At 44.8% G+C, this 19,337-nt stretch overlaps 1 long non-coding RNA gene across 1 annotated transcript; it reads right to left on the bottom strand.

The window, feature by feature from the left end:
- Positions 1-111: 111 nt before the first annotated feature.
- Positions 112-3,492, bottom strand: LOC125758093 (uncharacterized). Its single transcript, XR_007415834.1, has 2 exons — positions 1,519-3,492; positions 112-1,046 (listed from the first exon to the last, which is right to left on the bottom strand). It is a non-coding gene; the product is annotated as an uncharacterized LOC125758093 (long non-coding RNA).
- Between the last annotated feature and the right edge of the window lie 15,845 nt (positions 3,493-19,337).

Below are 19,337 nucleotides of genomic sequence, written 5' to 3'. Positions count from 1 at the left end.
TTGGTAGAGCATCGGACGCGTTATTCGAAGGTCGCAGGTTCGGTCCCTGCCCGCGGCAAGCTATCTTTTCGTCCACTTTTCTTTCTTCACCATTACTTTACATTTACTACTAAAAAAAAAAAAAAAAAAAAAAAACTTCCCCTATACTTTCCTTGGCATTATTGTCTGTTAGTTCTCATTAATATTGTGTATAACAAAGAAAACGAGCCCTTGAAATTAACACTTCTTTCCTTCATTCATAGCGAGGGTCTCGTTCTGGCAGACTTGATGCTTTCAGGTAGTATGCGAGGGATTATTGGTCAGCTGCCAGCTCGTAATAAGTTCACGTGCTACGTGACGCCAACAGGCAGAGAAAGAGTGTTCCACACTCGCCGTCATGGCTACTGGCGGCGCTGACTGACGCTCCCACGTTTAAATTCACATATATACCCTATAAAGTGGACGGGGGGATGGCCGCCGCGGTAGCTCAGTTGGTAGAGCATCGGACGCGTTATTCGAAGGTCGCAGGTTCGGTCCCTGCCCGCGGCAAGCTATCTTTTCGTCCACTTTTCTTTCTTCACAATTACTTTACATTTACTACTAAAAAAAAAAAAAAAAAAAAACTTCCCCTATACTTTCCTTGGCATTATTGTCTGTTAGTTCTCATTAATATTGTGTATAACAAAGAAAACGAGCCCTTGAAATTAACACTTCTTTCCTTCATTCATAGCGAGGGTCTCGTTCTGGCAGACTTGATGCTTTCAGGTAGTATGCGAGGGATTATTGGTCAGCTGCCAGCTCGTAATAAGTTCACGTGCTACGTGACGCCAACAGGCAGAGAAAGAGTGTTCCACACTCGCCGTCATGGCTACTGGCGGCGCTGACTGACGCTCCCACGTTTAAATTCACATATATACCCTATAAAGTGGACGGGGGGATGGCCGCCGCGGTAGCTCAGTTGGTAGAGCATCGGACGCGTTATTCGAAGGTCGCAGGTTCGGTCCCTGCCCGCGGCAAGCTATCTTTTCGTCCACTTTTCTTTCTTCACAATTACTTTACATTTACTACTAAAAAAAAAAAAAAAAAAAAAAAAACTTCCCCTATACTTTCCTTGGCATTATTGTCTGTTAGTTCTCATTAATATTGTGTATAACAAAGAAAACGAGCCCTTGAAATTAACACTTCTTTCCTTCATTCATAGCGAGGGTCTCGTTCTGGCAGACTTGATGCTTTCAGGTAGTATGCGAGGGATTATTGGTCAGCTGCCAGCTCGTAATAAGTTCACGTGCTACGTGACGCCAACAGGCAGAGAAAGAGTGTTCCACACTCGCCGTCATGGCTACTGGCGGCGCTGACTGACGCTCCCACGTTTAAATTCACATATATACCCTATAAAGTGGACGGGGGGATGGCCGCCGCGGTAGCTCAGTTGGTAGAGCATCGGACGCGTTATTCGAAGGTCGCAGGTTCGGTCCCTGCCCGCGGCAAGCTATCTTTTCGTCCACTTTTCTTTCTTCACAATTACTTTACATTTACTACTAAAAAAAAAAAAAAACTTCCCCTATACTTTCCTTGGCATCATCATACCATAGCACAACTCAAATTATCTTCGGAAGACATGGTGGTTAACAACTTTGTCTGTGCAGTTAGACAATAGGTGCAGACGTGGCGGTTTAACACCATCGATTCCAGATTCGATTTTCTTGCGACTATGTAATTAGTTGGCGTGAGGTGGAACAGCTGGCTGCGCTGTTTATTTTGTGAAATAACGAACGCCGCATTTGTCCATGGCGCCAGAGTCGAAACGTAGAAGAGCGCAACTGCCTCGCCCCTATCGGACGTCCATAGCCAGCCAACGTTATCTCCATCGTTTTGGGGGCCATTGTCAGTTGTTGCTGGTGGCTCACGCTATCCTTGCGTCCTCATCACCTAATAACTTCAGTTCTTTTTATGGACCATTTTTGGGGACATAGCGTAAGAGTGGAGGGGCGGGCATTAGCAACAAAAGTAGTACAAGAGAAAGAGCATTACGGGGAACTTTGTTGCATATTGTTTCTTAGTCACTGTAAAACGATAAAAAAAGACCAGCTGCTGATGGCAACAATATCAGGAGGTGTCGTACTGCAGTCCGTCGCGACTGGAACTAATCCTTATGGCATAACGAACGGCTGGTTATACTTAACATTGCCTATTAAAAGTAATATTAAGAGTAAAACAAAGTGGCAATGAGTGGAGAAATAACAGTAAAGACAATGAAATAACAAATAGCAATGAAATAACAAATAATGACAAATGACAAGTAACAATGAAATAACAAAATAACACTCTAAAGCTCTGAAAGGTCTGCTCGGGAAAGACAACGCATTAGATCTTTAGCTTGTATAAAACCCCGAAGTTTAACCCTACATTGTCTTTGTATCTTATGCTCAAAAGCATAAGAAATATTTGTACAAATCGGCATCGGGTTATTTGGAATGACATGCAATGACACAGGCTGGCCGCTTTAGGCATCCACGACGACGCCTCACCTATCAGCAGCAAAAACGTTGCCTTGAAGTTCGTCACGAAGTATGTCAAAGATGCATAAAAGAAGGTAGTAAATCACTTTGGAAACAACCCTGCACATGAATCCAGGAACACAGAAAAGGTAAACATGCATACGGAAACAAACACAAGTAAGTTCGAGTACAATTACAAGTACATGTACAGACACAAGTAAATACCAGTGCTTTGAAATGTCCCAGAGTAGTCGCAAAGGCACATTACTGTATCGAACGCAGGAAATGTGAGTACACATACACGAGACATGTTTATACTCAAAGACGTAACCAATGACTTGTATACGAAGCCACGGAACTTAAGCCCATGCATGAGGCATGCCACGCATGCCTCAACTACCTGAGCAGGAAGCACTGGGTTAATTATGATAAATTAAAAAAAAATGCAGGTTACTAGCAGTGACAATCACAAAAAAAAAACGAGAAACAATAAAGGAACGTTGATTTTCTTAACCGACCGACACAAGTGTGACCACAAAAACATGGTTCTGTCACTCTGTTGTTTTTATTTATTTCATTTTGCACGACACCTACACGTGACGACAGCACCGGCATAAAATAGCTTGAGGCAATTCGTCACTGTCTATATCATCATCTGTCTGAGCTGCATCTTTCTACATGTATACGTTTATAGTCACTGACTGACGTTTACTTTCATTGCTTAAGGTGTAATTTTCTGATTTCTCTTTAATATATGTTATTTTTATATGTATGTGGTGACAAACGTATGGCATTTCGTGCACCCATTTTTTAATGATTTTCATTGATTATGATGTGCTATGAAAATGCGTCTGGTATGTTGCTGGTTCTTTGTTGTGTTCATATTTGATAACCGGCAGTGGCTGTCATCCTCGCCGTGTGAATATGTAGGCCGCTGTAATGTAAGAAATATTTCTTATGCTCTCGCTTGTCCCGGTTCTTTAATCGCCATAACAAAAAATAAAATTATTGTACTCCACATTATGCTGACACTGGTTCCCACATGCTTTAGACGTGGCAAAAAACGCGTCAGCATGATTCTTACACGACCCTGATTTTCGTGCCAGGCCGCGATGTGAGCCCATTGGATCACTTCCGCGTGTCTGGTCGAGAATCACTGCACACACGCCGTGATGACTACAGCATTCGTCCATCCGGAGACTAAGAGAACACTGCTGACACAATAAACCTTGCAACAAACAAACTTTTTGGAAAAAGAATGCCCGATCTGGTAACATGAAAAAGTCCGAGTTGAAGTAGTTCTGTCGAGGCGCATTTGTTATTGTTGTTGTGTGCACTACGCCTTCAAAATATTTCAAAACATATTGCTGCATTCCACGGTTCTCGCAAGAACGCTTCAAGGGTTGTGATCTCAAATGTATGTAGCCAAGCAGGTAGGTATGTATGTATGTATGTATGTATGATGTATGTATCTATGTATGCATGCATGCATGTATGTATGTATGTATGTATGTATGTATGTATGTATGTATGTATGTATGTATGTATGTATGTATGTATGTATGTATGTATGTATGTATGTATGTATGCATGTATGTATGTATGTATGTATGTATGTATGTATGTATGTATGTATGTATGTATGTATGTATGTATGTATGTATGTATGTATGTATGTATGTATGAGGGCTAATAAATTGATTTATTACAGAAAAGCTTCCGATTATATCAGGTGAACAGCGCGCGCGTGCTACTTGAGTTTAAGACAAGCAAGTTCGCGTTTGAGCATTTGAGCAAAATAATAATGAAGGTTGGCACTAAGCTACCATACCACGATCCTGCAAAGCTGATCTGATGGATATCAAGTCGACACCGAACATAGCGAATTACTGCAGAGAAAAAATCGTGCATATCTTCTGCAGTAATCATAAATACATCCTCAATGCGGTGAAAAAAATACTAGGGTTACGGAAGCGTAATCGCAAAAGACACAAATGCATGGTGAGCGCACGTAGCGTCACCTTCGTACTTTCAACCAAGCAATATTAGTTTTGCCTAGAAACAGAAAAGTATTGAAACTCACATAGTGGTTTGATTATTTTACTCAGGCAATGGAGAGCCTGTTTTCTGAAACTCCTCACTTTTGCTTAGCGCATAATCCCACAACCCTATGATTTATACACCCCTGTGATGTATACACTCCTGTGATGTATAGTGAACATATGCGTACCCACCCCTTATGTAATGCCCCTGTTGCGCTTTCAAGGCAATAAAATCCCATCGATGAACATAAGACCCATCGATGAACACGCCCGTACCCAAGCAGTGTTAGTTTTTCAAGCTAAAGCAATAATGAAAACGCTGTCGTTCTGGCAAGCCTAGGTACACGTAGTCATCTTGTATCTACCCATGTAGTCAATATGTATGCATTTCGAAATGCTTGTGTAATCGGGAAACGAAGTAAAAGGCCACAGCGACGAACAGTGCTACCTTGAATGTCACTTCCCGGTGGCTCATGTTTGTAGAAGTTCAGTTCATATATGTTGTTGACTTTGCTGCCGGTTCACTTAACAATAAGCATTCTAGAAAGGTATGCAGAATAAAGGTAGCAATGTAACTCTGAAATATATCGCAAATCAGTTCTGCGGAATTCCGCAAGGTGACGGAAGGGTTAAGAACAGGAAATTGACAACCACCCGTTTGTAGCACGAAGCCACAACGAAATCCATGCGAATTTCTCAGAAATAAAGCTTCTTAGTTGCCCAAAAATTCATCTTGGTCCGGCTATCCAAACCGGGACCTACGCCAAGCTAGCAGCACGAGATGTACCTAAAACCGTTACATTTCTCGTTTCGTGTGCCTCTGGTATGTGTGTACGTGTTGAAAATAAACTGCCACAGACATATTGTAGGTTTCTTCGTGATTCGTTAATGCGCAGATAGTCACTACAGTCAGCTGGATCGAAATCTCCATATCGCTACGTTTGCTGTTATCGGTGCTCTCTTAGTTAAGCTTGAGCTTGTCTTGCAGCTGCTGTCGACCACGACCATGCTTTCAACCCTTTACTGCAAGCTAAACATTTCCGGGGTATAACTTACAACCATTTATTTAACCCAATAGGAGTATATTTTGTGTCTCAAGGGTTAATACACGGAAGAAAAAAAAACTGGAGATATCGTACCGGTACAATAATGCGACACACCGGCGGACCTCCAGTAAAGAGACATAGTATACGTCCAACAATGCCTATTCACGATTTAATCTACGAATCTGGTATTTGATCTTGTGGGGAGGTGTTATTAGAGTTTTCAAGCTCGGTGACGTCTGTGCATGTATGTCGAGGGCAAGAACACTGAGAACAGTAACGCGATGCGGTGGGCAATAATATTGTGCAAATCATACAGATTCTTAGCAAGATGGGGACATTCTTGCGTCCAACTTTACTGTGGGGCCCTTGAGAACACCGTCTGCGGCGTAAAGAAATTGTGCACGACAAAAAAAAAAAAAACGAAGCCAGGCCCACGTGAAAGCCAAGCTCGCCCCCGAGGACCTGAAAGACCAGCGACAATTTGTCGCCAGGGTTAAGAGGGCCGTCGAAACCACAGGGTTCCTGGACTACTGAGCCCTCCCACTTGAGGGTGATGTCGGGCCCAGCTCGGAACACTGTTTCCAGAATAAGCGTTTATATACATCTCTCTCAAAGCCAATTCCACCCCAAGCGAAAGCTGTTTATCCTGCGTTTGTCTGCTCTATTCTTTTCGTTTGTGTCATTTTCTCCTGTTTATCTGTTCTTTCTGCTCTTCTCTGTTGCTTTTTTTTTGTGTTGAGTATGTCATACTTTATAACCTTTTCTGGTATTTTCTTGTGCTTGTTTGATTTGTTTTGCTATTATCTGTTTTCTGTTCTATGGCCTCCTTTCTATTGTTGATCTACTATTAGCTGTTCCGATCGCTGTGCGTCTAACTCCAGGCGCTGGCGTTTCCCCTCCGCTTCTCTCTCCCGTGGATGTGTCCAACTCCCGACGCTGTCGTTTGGCTGTCGGTGCGCTGGTTCGGGCAGACGAATTACTCCTTCGGCGACGCTGGCCTTCATAGGCGACCAAGCGCTGACTTTCCAGACACGGAGCCTGCTCGGCTTGTGTGTATCAAACCTGGAACCCGCGTGACGCCAACGCGACACATGAGACGATGAAATGGCGGGCCCTAAAACGTCTCCCCAGTTTAAAAAGTCACACTTTCGCCGCAGGGGTGAAGCAATGAATGCGGTAGCAACAAAGTGGAATGTTATGGACGTCAGACTCTGCCTAGGCAGCGCTGCGAAAAACACCGCCAACAGCGACTTCATCGCAGCCCTGGAGCTAACAGAGCAGTGTAAAGAGAGCCGTCCGCAAGCGAATGTGCATACGACACAATAGAACCCCTTCTTTCTTTGGTACAGAAGCCCGGTTTCCTGAAAATCGAGGACCTGGAAAGCTTCTTCCGCTAATCCAGGCTTCAGAAAAGTGGGAAGGTCATCAAAACGAACTGCGGATACAATGCAAAATAAGTTTCAGTTATTCCGGCGCGCTGCAACTCGCAAGTACAAACGAGCATCGCACGGCATCGAGTTCGAAGCAAGCCCTCCGACGTCCGTTCTGTGGCGCCTAAATGCGTTAAATTTGGGTGCATACGTAATGTCAAAGCGATCAAGTACATTTAGTTGGCTATGTAGCTTATGACCAGTGGTACAAAGCTCGCTTTATCAGGGACGAATGGCCCTGGCAATTTTCGCCTTTTCAGTTGCATTCTCCCTTCACTTCTGGCTTCCTGTGCGTTGGACTGTTTTATTACGCACCCTCGACTGTTCTGTTGACGATTTTCTTCCGTTTCTAACTGCAAATGGGGATACGTGCGTGCCCACTTTCGTGGGGTACAACCAAAGGCAAGACTGTGGCCTCCGAGATTAGCTCCCGCATTCGTGGAGGCCACAGACAAAACAAACCCGAAGAGGGTCACGAGACGATCAACATTTTGCGATTTACTTGTATGACGCACTTGTTAGCATTTGCCAGCTAAACCTGAGCTCTGAGCCTTCAAAACATACTTGCGTGGGAGGTCACGGTGTGCGTGATGTTTATCACGCGCCTTCAGTCTGCCTCTAGCTGCTGACTCCGTTTTAAATGGCGCGCACCGCGGTCAGAGGCTCTGCTGACCTTCATAGTCAAGTTTACTACGGTTCTCCGTCAGGGCTACGCAAAACAGTAACAGCTGAGCCACTTCATCACGCCTTCTCATGAGACCTGCTGTGGAGAACGCGAGTAATACCCTTAACCAATACTACCAATACGTTCTCAAACGCCCGCATCCAGCGTTCTCGCCTTTCTGCTTCGTACGACAGCTAATGACAATCGATAAAATTGAACGTTTTTATTGAGTCCTTTACGTCTGTGGCAATTCACAACGCCACAGTAGCGTCGATTGCGACGTTTCTTCGTCGCGCCTCTGCTTTTGGTTTCGCCGTCGTACTGACGAGTGATCCAGCAAGCACTTCATGGCGGTTCGGTGGCGCGTTCGACTAGCGGAGAGAAATTCATAGCTCTCTTTCTGAATGTTAAATGCGCAAACACGCGCAATATTAAGCTCAATCGTTGTTTCGTACAAGCTAGTTGCACCTGGTCCCAGAGCAAACACTGCAAGGGAATCGGACTTTGCACTACCCAATACTGCTCCGACAGGTGGCGCCACGCGTCTTGCAAGTCTCCAGAGTCTGACGTCTATTCGCAATGTCCATAGACTGTCACGCTACCAAGCGGATGTTTGGCAATATTTTATTCGTAGGTGGTCATGAAATCTATCTTGCCGTAGATTTTGCTTCCTGCGAGACAAGCGCCGAAGTCATGTATGTATGGAAATGTAAATTGTTCCGGAGTAGTTAAGGCATTCAAAGCTCGGTGATCTACATATATAGGGTCTCCTGTCCTGCGTTGGTACCAGATGGATTGGTAAAGACCAATTGCTTGAGGGAGGACGAACAACGCCGAGCTGAAGCATGCGTTTAAACTCACTGCGTGCGACTTCCACACTCTACCCCGTCACTCTACTTCCACAAGCGGCGACAGGTGGGCCAGTGGTGGTGACATGATGTGTTGCCTTGTGTTTCAAGAGAAGTCATCATTTCGGAGATTCGTGAGTTTCGGCTGCTCGGCAAGTGCCTTGTCCTACGTCGAAACAGGCCAAAATTCACAGATGCGAGATGAGCGAAATCGGACTATATGCCAAGTGCACCGAGAGATATGACGACATTCTACGGACATCCAAGGTTGAAACAGCTGAGGATGACCAGCCTCAGTATAGCAAAATTTAAGTCGGCGATCGCATACATCTAACTCTTCCGGAACTTGAGAGCGATATCTAACGAGAGTTTGGCAGGTGCATTTGGCAGCTGTGCCACGCCGCAGAGCAGCAACCCGTTTGCCTTTGCCATGCAGATTATCTTTCTGCAAGGACATCGAGCATTCAATTGTCCCTGCAGTTGACGACCCCAGAGCCCCATTTTTTGTCAGTGTTGTCGAATGCATTCATCTAATTCATTCCTCGCTCATGCAATCAGATGGCGCTGAATCAAACCCGGTTCCTCACTCCGCTACTATACTCGTTCAACAGCAGAAAATATGAGCTGCTGAGGTGAAATCAATTTTAATTTTGCACGTAAATGACCTAGCAACTCAACTTCTAAGGACAAATACGACAATCGCCCATTGGACCCAGCGGATGAACGACGTTGGAAACATTGTCAGAGCCATGTCCCTCTTCGCACGGAGATGGGAAACGTACGAACCAACCCTAGCCGACAGCTCGCCATATTTTCAACCTCACGGCGCGCCTTGAAAGGTCATTAAAGGCAAATGATACATCGACGCGGATTGTAGAAATAGTGTTCCAGAACCCTCATAGTGCTTCTCTCGTGCCATGGAAGCGCTTAGTTTGAAAGAAAATCCCGTTTTAGTGGCATGCATACCGTTTGCGCAATTCAAACCGCCCACATCCGAGAATGGCCTCCTGAAGCAGCATGGCCGCCATTTAACAGCTTTACTGCCTGACAGCCGGCGCGGCGGAGCAACGGAGCTAGGGGATTTAGCGGACCACAACCCTGCAAAAACGAAACCGGGGTATCGTCAAGAAGTTCTTTTTTTTTGCTTGAATCAGACCTAAATCCACTAGTTTCATTTTATTGCGTATTCTCTTCTGTCATGGGTAGTTTGAGTACTTGTGATTAATTGCACTGAAGCCCTTCTAAGTCATGGGGCTTGTGTTCCAGATTGTCCCACTGGTGGCGCAAATCCTGTCCTGCATTTACCTTAATTTCTCGATTAATAAAGCACTGCTGCGTATAATCTGTCGTTTCGGACGTTCTCAGGCATTGACCTCTCACTCTAGCATAAATTATTTGCCTTTAGTGCCCCTTTATGCCCAAAATCGATCACGGCACTACAACTTAGCATTTTCTGGCCTGCTTGGCTCTAGCTGACCGGAATGTCGCACCCAAGCCGAAGCCTTGCGTATGGAATTGCCATGACCACCGAGGTCTTTCATTAGACCCAAGAGAAATTAAACGAGCCCATCGCCGTCCCTCTGCCGAGCGCGTTCACCTTATTATCTTTAAGTTTTCCTTTCACGAAACAAAAGAAGGCGTGGCTTCCCAGACGCGTAAACTAAATATAACTAATTACACCATTACATAGGACTTTTCTGCTTCTGTCAGACACGCTCGTGTACGTTTGCTTTTTTTTTTTTTTGCAAAAACGAAACGTGTGCGTTTTTTCTCTGTTTTACAGCACCCTCTTTATTGATTCAAAAAGCGTACATATTTATTACGAAGTCCCCCAAATTGTAAAAGATGCTTCATAGCAATTAACTCGTAGTAAAGAAAAAAATGTATGCAGTTGTATTCAACGTGAAAGCAGTAGGAAGTGCGGAGCGGTTATTCGCCTTCCCTTCAGCGACGCTCGTCTTCACGGGGCAAGAGCGCGATGGTATTCCAAACGTGCAGCCTGCTCAGGCGTTCACGGCGGGAAAGAAAACCTTCATTTGTGATGTGGTGGCGGCCTCTCCCCGCCTCCTCACCCTCACGTCACTAATGACCCTCACTTCCCGTTCCACCCGCTTGTTATACTATACTATACACGGCTATGCTATGCTTTACCCTCCCTCTCCTTATTTCCTTCCCCCTCACCCTCGCTTCCGTTTTCCACCCCTTGCTATACTATACTATAAACCGTGCAATAACTAACAACGCAACAAGGTTAGAATACGGCAGTTGTAGAAAAGGACTGTCTGTATTCTAACCTTGTTGCGCTGTTAGTCCGCGATAAACGTCCACCAACTAGCCCAACTCGCGATTCTGCTTCAGCATGAGTACTATACACGACTGTGCTATGCGGTGCCCTCCCCTTTCCATCCTCCTCACCTTCCCTTCCCTTTCGTACACCTTGTAAATAACGAGGACCCGTGGTCATAGACGTCTTTACTGTGCAAGGGCTAGCTCCGAATCCCCTTCGTTCTCCTCTTCGTTTTTGACCCTGTACCCACCCTCAAGACTATGCCCCACTATTCTATTTTCAACACACCTTGCTATGCTGTGGTACACATGGCTATGCTATGCTTTACCCTCCCGCTCCTACTCCCTTCCTCCTCACTCTCACATCCCTCCTCCCTACCCTCACTACCTTTCCCAGCTTTCGCTATACGGTACTACACATGGATATGCTATGTTATACCCTACCCCTCCTCCTTTCACCCTAACATCTCTCTTACTCATCCTCATTTTCCCTTTCCAGCCCTTTGCTATACTATATACACGGCTGTGCTAGGCTATGCCGTCTTCCTCCTTTCCCTTGTCCTCACGCTCACCTCTCTTTTCCACCCCTTGCTATTCCATACTATACAGAGCTATCCTATGCTTTACCCTCCCCCTCTTCCTCTGATTCCTCCTCGCCCTCACATATCTCCTCCACCCTCACTTCCATTTTCCACCCAATTGCTATATAATATTCACGACTGCACTGCCCTGTACCCTCCCCTCCTACTTTCCATCCTCCTTACCCTCACATCGCTCCTCACCATCACACCTCTCTTCTTCACCCTCACTTCCCATTTCCACCCCCTCACTATACTTAAGAAATCATGACATCCACCCAACCGCATATGCTGGTACTTGCCCGTGGTGTGGTGGACAGCCAACTCTTTCTTGCCCACATTTCGTGGGAATGTGAGCTAAGGCCACCCAAAATTAACACATCTCAGATTCCGGCGCAAAAGCTGAGAACAGAGAAGTGAGAGACCTGGCTCGCCAGCGAGGTAAAGGAGGTCCAGGTGGCTCTCCTTGACCAGGCACGGCGGGCTGCTGAGGCCAGTGCAACCCTGGACTAACGACCCCCCAACCTGCTACTCAAAAACCCTTCTTATTAATACACGTTTTTCGATTCAATTCAAAATTCGATCCTTTTCGTCTTCTCTTCCTGCACTTCCTCCCCTGTTTCGGATACTGCATCCTCCGTGTCTGTTAAAGCCATGCTACCGCGGATGGTATGGCACTAGGTTACTGACAGTTGTCACTGCTGTCTTGCCTGCTGGTCCTTCAAGGTGCACGGACCTCAGTATACATTGCTGTTTCACAGTTTTGAGGACGAGATAAGAACCTGTGAAAGCATTCTTTGAACGATGAAGACCTTTTCGCACTAGTACCGTGCCTCCGGGCTGTATATTTGGCATGCGAGTTGCATGACGCAAGTCGTACTACTTCTTCATTGAGCTTTTATACCTGTTGCTTTTCTCTATCGTCTTACATTCTGAAGTATGAACCTTTCCTACTATGTCAAGTTTGCAATCTGCTGGTAGCATCGTCGCCTTCTGATAGGCAGCAAACCGAGGACTACAGCCAAGTCCAGCTGAGTGAGATTGATTGTGATGTCTCACTGCTGCCTCCAGGGCGCACTTCCATCCTTCATGAAATTCGGCGTACATAGAAATGAAAGCCTTCAAGTCACGGATGAGGCGTTCTGATAGGGCATTTCATTCGGGGTGGTAGGGTCTTATAAATCTTAGTGATACCATTTTCTTCTGCCCACCGTCGGAGCCTCTGACTGCGGAATGCAGGTCCATTACCAGAGACAATCACCGTAGTTTGTCTACATGCCTCCTTTTCATTAAAGCAATGGCACTGTTCACACCTTCTTTTCGGGGTTTTGCCGCGGCTATACGTGATCACTGGTGAACAGCCACTATAAAAGACTGGTTCCGGCGCTCACCCTCCCCCCTTCTTGAGAGCTGAATATTTTCACGTGATGCTGTAACGGAAACCTGTAAATAGCAGTACAGCAGAACGTCAAGCTGGTCCGATCACTGATGATGATGATGATGTTCCTCTACACATGGCTCATACCCACTCTGGGGGATTGGCCAAGAATTGTAGATATGAAGATTTAAAACTACTAAGTTAACACAAAAGACAAGCACACATAAAAAGAACTAGTGCAATAATTATTTCTACATTCAGCCCAGACTTCTCATCCTAACTAGAAATTAGAATAATGAAATTACTGTGGTACCGAACGTCTTCTTTTTTATCAATTTTTTTTTCTTATTGATTCATTGCTATTATCGGAACAGGTTTGCATTTAAGAACTTAAAAACACATTCGTTTTGTTTCCTGAAGGAAAGCAATTACGGCATCAAAAACATTCCTGTGGCTGACGCCCAAATCCGAAGCACCGAAGGTGAGAATAGCGTCTATTGTTAAAATTATCCCCAGCTTAGCACAATGAGTTTCAAGAAGTCTTTTTCTTTGTAATATATAGCGGCGACACGATAAAAAATAATGCTCTATCGATTCGATTTCTGAACAAAAGTGACAGAGGGGAGATATCACCAGACCAGCCCTGTGTGCATATTCTAATTGTCTAGTTTGACACCACTGAATTTTCCATGGAAATTTTAAATGTCTAAATTCTGTCCATGACGTTATGGCAATACGATCTCATCGTCTTTTTCACGAGCTCGTCCTCATCCTCTTTTACACAGCGGCACATACAAGCATAGCCGATCTTATACTCGTGGCAGTATCCCCCTTTCCGGAGAGCATCGTCCCGATGCCACATCATGATTACGAGAAAAAAAATACAATAACAAGCACACACAATGTAACGGTGACGAAGTGTTCACAAGGTTACACAATGGAGGTTGACGAACAGTCAAGGTTGGTAAAATGGTTTTATCCTCGAAACATGCACGATGTCTGCCTGCTTTGAACGACGGGATCGATGAGCTGTATTCTCGAGAAGAACTTCGTAGTTCACTTCGCTGAGGCAACGGAGAACTCTATAGGGACCAACGTAGCGGTGCATTAACTTTTCCGACCGGCCCCGTTGGCGAATGGGAATCCACAGCCATAATGGTGAATTGCATTGTACCGCTGGCAGTCTATGCGTTGTTGGTTATTGATCCGCTTGCGAGCTGCGTCCTCGAGTCGGGATGAATTCGTTCGTATCGACATAAATGTAGTACCTGTCGGGTAGGAGCATGGCATCGAGCACTGTAGTGGCCTCCCTGCCGTGAAGCAACCGGAACGTTGTGAACCCAGTAGTTTCTTGAACAACGGTGTTTGTAAGCAAACGTGATGTAGGGCAGAACATCATCCCAGTTTTTGTCGTCTCGGTCAACGTACACGGACAGCATGTCGGCGATCGTTTTGTTTAGTCTCTCTGTAAGGCCTTTGCTTTGTGGGTGGTATGCAGTAGTTTTCCGATGAGTGGTTTCACTAAGCTGCATGATATCGCTGTGTGGCAGTGGTATCGGTAACACGTGGTGTGTTCATGCCTTTATATTTGCAACCGTCGCAAAATAAAGTTTTGTTGCGAGTGCGCCTCTTTCCTGTCGTGTAACTTTCTCAACCTTTTCTTACGTGGCGCTACATCCACTACTTCCAGTGATAAATTTGGTGGCCGGTGTGTGCGCGGCGTGCCGTCCGCCGGGGCTAGGGTTAACGGCACCGGCGCGGCCGGAAGTGTTCGTGGAAGTTTCCTCTTATGTTTTTGCACTTGTTGCCGAATGGTTCTAAAGTTTTACAAATAAATGGTTTTTTCGTAACCCCAACGTTCACGAGCGCCCCGTTTCTTTGGAGTAGATAGCGAACTCCTACAGAAGTCTGCGAGAACGAGGCCCCTGCTGTGAATGAACGAAAGAAGTGGAATTTTAAGGGCTCGCTTTTCTTGGTTAGCGAGAGAGAGAGAATAAGCATTTTCACCACATTATTGAAAGCTAACAGGCAATCAAGCGAAGGAAAGTATAAGGGACGTTATTTGTAATAACTGTGATGAAAACGTGAAGAAATTAAAATGGATAAAACAATAACTTGCCGCATGCAGGGACCTAACCTGCAACGTTCGAATAACGCGTTTGAGATTGCAGGTTCGGTCCCTGCCGACAGAAAATTATCTTTTCGTCACTTTAATTTCTTCCATTTATATTACAATTTTTGGCTCGGGCAATATTTGGCTCGATTGCCTAGGTTAGTTCTCATTTTATTTCATTTTTATTTTACTTTTATTTAGCAAATGCCTCACAGGCCCCGGAACAGGAATAGGGTGAGAGGGACATACAGTTCAATACATAATACATATGCATACGCTCATTCAAAAAAAGAAAATTTCCATAAAATCAAGAAAACTCTAAAATATCATTCTATACATGTTAAGGGGGAGAAATAACAGTGGAAAAGGAAATTAACAAGCAAGTAAACAGAAATATAAACAATTGCATATCATGACAGTAAGCATAGCATACGAAAAATATGGCTATGGCTACATGGCTATGCTATACGTGGTTTTGCCTGAGTAACGCCAAGCTACATTAGATGACAGCATACGACAGTCCGGGACCCTAAAGTGCTCCGCACTTAATAAAACGCGTAATTGTAAGGTTGTTCGCACTTATTTTACATTATCTCATCGTTACTGATGTTCGAAGCTTCGCCCTGAAGAGACTTGTGTCCGCCGTTGTTTTGTCACACGCCAGCAATACACATGTATTAACTCAAAACCAGTTGCATAGCGCTGTGAATGCCACCTATATTCTAGCTGGTTTGTCTATCTTTTATCTTTTACGCAATGATCGTCATGACGCACGGTGGGGCGGGGTCCTTGGGGCGTTAACTAACTACCATCTTCAAATGCCATCTTCATTCAATATCAGTTATGATGTTGCAATGTTACGGATTGGTTCCCGCGCGTACCAAGAACCATACGTTTAGGCGTTTGTTATCGGCCGCCCCGAAGTAAACCCCGACTTCAACCGCAGACTTAATATTGTGAGCACTCTCAGAGTAGTGCACCAGAACATAGATATCGTTCCCTTCTTTGAGTATATTCATCTTTATTACGGCGTTCGAATAAGTGGAAGTTTCCAATAACGAATCGAATAGCGTTTTATTCGATTCGGTACTCCAAAATAGAAGTGCATATTGGAAATACCGAATATTTTTCGAATAATCAGCACCGACGGGGAAAACCCCAATGGTACGAAATGTTGGAAGGGCGAGGGGTCATTTTTTGTTGTTTGAATCATTCAATTAACACGATGCATGCAGCCAAAGAACTTATCAGGAAATTTGCATAGACGGCGGCGCAAGATTTCCCTCTAGGCGTTATTGTGAGAAACTCTATGGTCACGACTGCAGGCGTCTACATCCCACCGATACCACGTTATTGGTGCACATTCGAGAAGTGTGTCAATACATGACTTTTTTAACGCTCGCTGAACGGGCTTCCGACAGTCTAAAATTAAATAAGAAGCGGTATTTTGCGGTGACTGATCTCAAGTCTTAGAAATAACATGGACAAAAAAAGGCTTAGAAGAAGTTTCGATTGCCAACACCGGCGGTGCGCCGTCGTCGCTTAGACGGTGGCGACAGCTCATGGCTTGGACGCGAGACAAGCAACACGACCTAGGCTTGGTAGTAGTATAATAAAACTCGTTGATGGGCTAGTTGCACTCAACGTGCAACGTGCAACTATTGGTAGTAATACGCAGCACACTGATGAAGAAGTGCAGAGAAAGAGAAAAAAGAGAAAGAAAGAAACAGAAAGAGAGAGAAAGAATTGATCGCCTACCTTTGCATAGTACAGTATTGCAAAGGGGTGGGAGGGGGAAGTGAAGGTCAGCAGGAGTGATGTGAAGGTGAGGAGGACGGAATGGAGGAGGGGAAGGCCACTAGATCTGCTCTTTCCACAGTCTTCGAAATGCTAGCGCGTAGCTGCCCAATTTTGTTCTTTAATCACATGACTTGAAAGAGCACGCTGCCACTAAGATAGACGTGGACAGATGCGACCGCGGTGTCGCTGCCGGCCGAACAAGTTCAATGAAACATTGTTTTCTTCTTTAGCTCCTGCTTTTGCATTTCGAATAGCATTATGAAGCACGGGAGCGGGTATTTAGCTGTAAATAAAATAACTCCAGCGAAGCACAATACAGGCAATCAAATTCGCAGCAATAGGTATTGCGGTTCGAGATAAGTGTCTCCACTGTGCCATATATTTTCTGTGCACCTGTTTCCTAAAGCAGCAGTGCATTTCGTGACAGGTGTTGAGAACGTCTCTTTCGAAGCATAAAGAAAGCACAAGGGTATGCTTAGAGCCCTGGCTGGTTTGATGTTTCTGAAGTTTCAGCCTTTTACATAACAACCATAATTCAGAGACAAATTACATTTCTATAATGACTGTTACGATTGCTTCACATAATCCCCCCAAGTCACTCGTGTTTGTTCAGTGGGAACCAAATATCCGTTAATGAGCAATCTTCTGTATTACAGTTCCACCACCTCAAATTCCTAAGTAGAGTTCGTACTATGTATCAGAAATACGGCCATCATGACACCGATACAAGGTAGCGATACAGTATCTAAGACAGCATCTAAGATACGTGCATATTCGACCCTTCCAAGCCCTTCGTGTTACCTTTCTTTTTAATGAACCAAGCCGGAGTGTTCAGGTAAATTTTATTGCCGCTCCTGTCAAGAACGGCAACACGCGTAAAATATGGCTCACACGCGCAGGCAGCGCAATGCTCGCAATGATACGCATGGTAGAGGGGTTGACAGCTTCGGATACAAACCGAGCTGATTTTTTCGGCTCACAAACATCGCAGCCACGCACAGAAAATGATATGGGCTCTGAACTCTTGCAACTCCCTGCACCCATCGTGCAAGTACTACAGGCAAAAAACGGCAAGTGGAAAGCCGACAGATAAAATAGGATTTATACACGTAGGAATAAAGACAGTTCACTAGAAAAGTAATTAATCTTCCACATTTTTACCTCCTGAGAGCAAATATCAAGGCAACTAATAAAAGTAACAGAAATGGCATGTCACGCATCCCTTTCGTGGTTTGTTTGTTTGTTTGTTTGTTTGTTTGTTTGTTTGTTTGTTTGTTTGTTTGTTTGTTTGTTTGTTTGTTTGTTTGTTTAGGTGCTGTCCTCCTCCAGTATGGCTCACATCTGTGTATGACGTTCGTTCTTTCACTTGCCGGTTTGATGGAGCATTGCAATAACAAATTCTTCTGTTGTTTTTTTTTCAGAGAGAGATCTAGACGCCTTTGGAAAACTACTGGCAAATACAAGAATTTCGTAAATATTTTCGTATATGGCGTTTAGCACGACTCAACACTTTCCTTTTGAGAACACGGAAGATGAGTGCCCGGGGCGTGACGATACGACGACTGGCTCCTTTCCCGTGATCATCACGACCGCCCCCCGCAAGCGTGCTCCGGAGAAACGAGCGCGGCGATCATGTTCCTACTCTTTGTAAGCGATCACAAGATAGTTCTCCACGAACCAGAAATTCCATCGACTCAATACTTCACCTTGATTCGATTAATGGATGGATCATTATCAGGACCCTCGCGTCTTCTTGTAATCGGGGCGAGGGCTATTGCTCCATGTTGGATATATTTGTGGTTCCTAGTTTGTACCGTGCAATCAATTGCCAACTAGGAACCCCGCACACACCTCCCAAATGTTACTGCACAATGATTCAATTCTGTATGTTCCCATGTTTTCCGCCACCAGTTTTAGAGCTCAGCTTTTAGGCGCCCATTCCTGGGTTATTGGGTGCCGTTGTCTATCGCCTTAACCGAGCGAACGAGCGCCGCAAAGGTCTCCTGGCTCGCAGGTTTTCAGCGACGCCACGCTCTTCTTTTGCCGAGGCCAGCTGCATTACCCGGGAACCTTCGCTGCTGAAACATAAAATAAAAGTTAAAAATGAAAATAAACAACCACGTATTCAAAAGCACATCAGTAAGTAATAAACAAAATTAAGTATTATACAAACAAAATAAAGTAAGAAGTTATCTTTAACATCAGTTCGCGCAACCGAAGAAGAACATAAAGTAAAATTGAAAAATCTAGAGAAAATGAAAGCACCAAAAAATATATTAAATATTTAAAAAATACAAATTCAAATGAAAGCGTTGTCTGCAACTGCAGGTGCATACATGCCTCCCTGAAATTTTTTGGCGCAATATATCACCAAATCAAAACACGCGCACTGCGCTCGCGCTTAGCATTAGGGGGTATCCTATAAGTGCTTGCCTACCCGCCATACTTGCACAGAATCATCGATTTCAGTGCTAAAAGAGGGTTTTGCGGTTTCTACAGCCTAGAAAAATTGTCGGACGTGCTTTGTAGAAAAGTTAACTGATTTACAAAGGAAAGTTGAATGTACTGTACGCGCCACATGCACAATGAAAGCCTACGAGACTAGAGAGAGAGAGAGGGTACAACTTTATTAAGAGTCCAGTGCATACGCTGAGGTCCCCCCCCCCCCCCCCCCC

Source organism: Rhipicephalus sanguineus, chromosome 4, assembly GCF_013339695.2.
Source record: "Rhipicephalus sanguineus isolate Rsan-2018 chromosome 4, BIME_Rsan_1.4, whole genome shotgun sequence".
Taxonomy (NCBI): domain Eukaryota; kingdom Metazoa; phylum Arthropoda; class Arachnida; order Ixodida; family Ixodidae; genus Rhipicephalus; species Rhipicephalus sanguineus.
Note: the sequence above shows the minus strand (reverse complement) of the source record. Positions and strands in the feature narration are given on the sequence as shown.